This window comes from Cylas formicarius, unplaced genomic scaffold (genome assembly GCF_029955315.1).
Source record: "Cylas formicarius isolate icCylForm1 unplaced genomic scaffold, icCylForm1.1 PGA_scaffold_66__1_contigs__length_148852, whole genome shotgun sequence".
NCBI classification, from domain to species: Eukaryota; Metazoa; Arthropoda; class Insecta; order Coleoptera; family Brentidae; genus Cylas; species Cylas formicarius.
In genome coordinates this window covers 90,001-95,000 of record NW_026844345.1, presented here as the reverse complement: position 1 = coordinate 95,000, position 5,000 = coordinate 90,001, and positions in this window count along the sequence as shown.

The following is a 5,000-nucleotide window of genomic DNA, read 5'->3' as shown; positions in this document are numbered from 1 at the left end:
AATAAAAACTCGTCCGGTTTTACAAAGCAACGGGGAGTGGGGGGGGTTCTTTTCAGAACCACTAATAATTTTTTTTAAAGACGTCGTTAGTTGCGAAAAAAAAAAAATCCAACCGGGCCGTTCTCAAATAATTAATAAATGAAAAAGTTTTATTTTTTATTTTCAATTTTTAACGAAATCTTAAAGGAAAATGATTTGTGGTTCTTAAAAGAACCGGTTTGTTGTTAATAATAATAAAAGAGATTATTATTAATCTTAAGCTCTCTCTCCCCTGATACGCCTCGCCAATTGAATATCTTTCGGCATGATCGTTACTCGTTTGGCATGAATGGCGCACAAATTTGTATCTTCGAAAAGACCGACGAGATAAGCTTCGCTCGCTTCTTGCAACGCCATTACCGCGGAACTTTGGAAACGCAGATCCGTTTTAAAGTCTTGAGCGATTTCTCTGACCAGTCGTTGGAACGGTAATTTTCGGATCAATAGTTCGGTGCTCTTTTGATAACGTCTAATTTCTCTCAAAGCCACGGTGCCCGGTCTGTAGCGATGAGGTTTTTTAACTCCTCCGGTTGCCGGTGCACTTTTTCTCGCCGCTTTGGTCGCCAACTGCTTTCGGGGCGCTTTTCCTCCGGTCGATTTACGAGCGGTCTGCTTGGTTCTGGCCATGATAATAAAACACGTTCGCGGACGTACTAGAACACCAAATCACTAACACTCGTCGACAGATAATGGCCGCACGAACGTCCGTCCGTTTAATTTGTACCCGAGCGTTTTCTCTTCTCATTGGTCCAATCGACCTTTTTGGGCGTGGCGAATTCCGACTCGACAAAACCGAAGCGCCGGACCGTTTTCGGTCAGTTGATCGTGGCACTTCGGACGGTTTTGTTTGTTATATATCGATCAGAGAACTCGGCTCGTATTAAAAATGACCGGTAGAGGGAAAGGCGGCAAAGGTTTGGGAAAAGGTGGTGCAAAGCGACATCGCAAAGTGTTGAGGGATAACATTCAGGGAATAACCAAGCCGGCCATTAGAAGATTGGCCCGTCGCGGAGGCGTGAAACGAATTTCCGGATTGATTTACGAAGAAACTCGTGGCGTTTTAAAGGTGTTTTTGGAAAACGTCATCAGAGACGCGGTAACCTATACGGAGCACGCCAAAAGAAAAACGGTAACGGCAATGGACGTGGTGTACGCCCTAAAAAGACAAGGTAGAACTCTTTACGGATTTGGTGGCTAAATTTTTCGTCGATCTTGCGGAAACACAAAAAAAAAAAAAAAAGGTTCTTTTCAGAACCACAAAATACGTTCCAAAGATTATTCGTTATTTCGAGTATAATGCCCAACAAACCATTATCGAGTCGAGGTAAGTTTTGAATTTTTAATTTCTCCCCGTGTTAGTGTGATTATTAAATCTGTGAAATAAAGGAAACGAAATCTCAAATAGAAAAGTATTTGTGGTCCTTACAAGAACCGTCTTCCTTCCCGGCGAAAACTTTATTTAGCTTTGTTGTCGGTTTTCTTAGGCAACAGAACCACCTAGCGATCTTAACTTCGGATAATAATTTGTTCAATTCCTGGGATCGGCAATTGTAAATGTCGAGGTATTATACCGGTTTTCTTATAGTCCGAAAGAGAAAACGTAAAAAGAAGGAACGTTTCTTTTTTTTTTTTTTTTTAATAATCTGTTAAATAAACGAAACGAAATCTCAAATAGAAAAGTATTTGTGGTCCTTAGAAGGACCGTTTTCCCATCGTCTTCCCTCGCCGCAATTTTTATTTTGCTTTGTTGTCGGTTTTCTTGGGCAAAAGAACCGCTTGAATGTTCGGCAAAACACCTCCCTGAGCGATCGTTACTCCCGATAATAATTTGTTCAATTCCTCGTCGTTTCGGATCGCCAGTTGTAAATGTCGCGGAATGATTCTGGTTTTCTTATTGTCCCTCGCCGCGTTACCGGCCAATTCCAAAACTTCGGCGGCCAAATATTCCATTACGGCCGCCAAATATACCGGAGCTCCGGCGCCGACCCTCTCCGCATAGTTTCCTTTCCGAAGTAATCGGTGAATTCTACCTACCGGAAACTGTAAACCGGCCCTGCTAGAACGAGACTTCGCTTTCCCTTTGACTTTGCCTCCTTTTCCGCGTCCCGACATCGTTATTACCGTTAATAGTACACGCACGAACGTTAACAGCACAATGACGCTCTCGCAGACCGTGGGCGCGCTATTTATAGGACATGGGCATGGACCAATGGGATTAGCGCTTCGGCGAACGATGCCCGGGGGCGGAGCTTGTCGGCCGACTCGGTTCTCAAATAAATAGCTGCGGCCCGGTGTGGGCCTTGTCAGTCCGTTACTTTGCGCGCGTCTAATCGATTGTAGAAAATGCCACCGAAAGTAAGCGGTAAAGCGGCGAAAAAAGCCGGCAAGGCTCAAAAAAATATTTCGAAGAGTGATAAGAAAAAGAAACGCAGGAGGAAGGAGAGTTACGCAATTTACATTTACAAAGTGTTGAAGCAAGTTCATCCGGATACTGGCATTTCGAGCAAAGCCATGTCCATTATGAATTCGTTCGTAAACGACATTTTCGAAAGGATTGCCGCCGAAGCTTCTCGTTTGGCTCACTATAATAAGCGATCCACTATTACTAGCAGAGAGATTCAAACGGCCGTGAGATTGTTGTTGCCCGGAGAGTTGGCCAAGCACGCCGTCAGTGAAGGGACCAAAGCCGTCACAAAATACACCAGTTCTAAATAAATGAGCGTCGACTTGGAGAGTGTAAATTCACCAAAAACGGTTCTTTTCAGAACCACCATTTTTATATATTAATCAATTCGTTTATTCATATCTTTCTTTCTTATTTTTTTTTTTTTCGAATCATAGTTAGATAAAAGTGCTTATCGTCGAAATAAATGGCAGGAACCCGGTTTCGCGTTTATTTCGATTGACGTTTTTGGTTAGCAAAATTGAATTTTCCTATTTTTTTATTTAATTAGGTCAGTTCGTGTTGAACGTAGTTTTGATTACTTTTTATTTGAGTGTGCTTAATTTTGTTTGTGTTTGTTTAGTTTTTGCGAATTGTGGTTCGTTTTGGTGAAGTTTTGCATGTTTTTTTTTTTGGTTTGGTTGATTTGGGTTTGTTACACGGTTAATTTTGGTTTCTTTTGCTGAATTTTCGCTAGTTTTGGTTACTTTGGTTTATTATTTCCAGTTTCGGCCGCTATTGGTTAGTTAGGATTATCGTTAGTTTTGGGTTTGTTTAGGATAATTTTGGCTTGTTTTTGTTAATTTTGACTACTTTTGCTTAATTTTGCTTAGTTTTGGTTACTTTGGTTTATTATTTCCAGTTTCGGCCGCTATTAGTTAGTTAGGGTTCATTTCGGTTAGTTTTTGTGAACGTTTCCTATTTTTGCTTAATTATCGTTAGTTTTGGTTTGTTTAGGATAAGTTTGGCTTGTTTTTGTTAATTTTGACTACTTTTGCTTAATTTTGCTTAGTTTTGTTTACTTTGGTTTATTATTTCCAGTTTCGGCCGCTATTAGTTAGTTATGGTTCGTTTCGGTTAGTTTTTGTGAACGTTTCCTATTTTTGCTTAATTATCGTTAGTTTTGGTTTGTTCAGGATAAGTTTGGCTTGTTTTTGTTAATTTTGACTACTTTTGCTTAATTTTGCTTAGTTTTGGATAATTTGGTTTGTTTTGCCGAACTTTGGCCAATTTTGGTTTGTTATGATTAATTTTGCTTAGTTGTGGTTATTTTTGTTCCTTTTGGTTAGTTTTGTTTAATTTTGGTTATATTCGGTTAATTTTGGTTAGTTTTGCTTATTTTTGCTTTGTTTCGGTTAGTTTTGCTTATTTTTCTCTGCTCGCGGCTAGCGGCAAAAACCTTTTATGGGAGTATATGTTAAAATGAATAAAATAAAAAAAAAAAAACAAAACTCTCTTCCCGCTGGTCCGCAATATTAAAGAAGACGGACTTATAAATGTTTAATAATGAATTTATTAAATCGCGAGAAAAAAAAATGCAAACACCCGAAATTAAAAATGATGGAGAGTATCGTCCGACAAAATCCGGGGACGGCGATTTATTTTTAAGTCGGAACCGGAACCGGCGGTCAGTTAACAAAAGTAAGTAAAGAAAAAAAAATATTTGAAAAAGTGCCCGCTTTAACCAAATCGAACGTAACCACGAGCGAAAGTTTCGCTCCGAACTTTATTTGCCCGCCGCAGCCGATATTCGGGTTTTCACGTGAAACGTTCGGAAGACTAAGGAATGGTCCGTTACCTATAATAGGTGAGATGGTCTCGAGCGCGACCGCCGCGTCGTGCGTATAGACACTTCTCCCTTCGCAGAGCAAAATGCTTTTTCGATCGTTAGATCGCCTTCGAGTCGACCGTTTGGCGCGATTAATTGGCTCGCTTAACATTTTCGTATCGTGGGTTCAATTTTTTAAGAAAAATTGGTTTCCTTCATCGGTACGGGAACGTAGACCGTTTTTCGTTTGCCATCGGCCCGTCTTCGTAGCAGCGATTGCTCGAGCGTTCGAAAACATTTTAAGGCTCCGCACCTTATACAGCTAGATCGCGAACTTAGCGGGTGTTTTAAAGTAAGATTTGGCACTTCGTGGTTCGAAAGCGGTCGCCCTATAATATTTTTCTTCCGAAAAATTTGCGATAACTCTCATCTAACCGAGCGAGTTTATATGCGAATCCGGAACGTTTCTTTCGAGAAATCTCGTGTCGCTTTCAATCTAGCGAAGAGTGATCGAGAGAATGTCCGAAAATTTCCGTCGATCGACGTTCGTTGCCCGAGGCACATCGGTTCGACGCGCGCCGCATTTTAAAGCTTATTATGCGCGCGCGAGTCGGATTGTTTGATCGCGCACTCACGTCGTCTCGATATTTATTACCAACAAAAAAAAATTGGACGGATCGCGTCCGAATAATAATAATAACGAGTGTGGCGTCGGGAACGGTTCATTTCCGTACTCGCACGCTATCACCG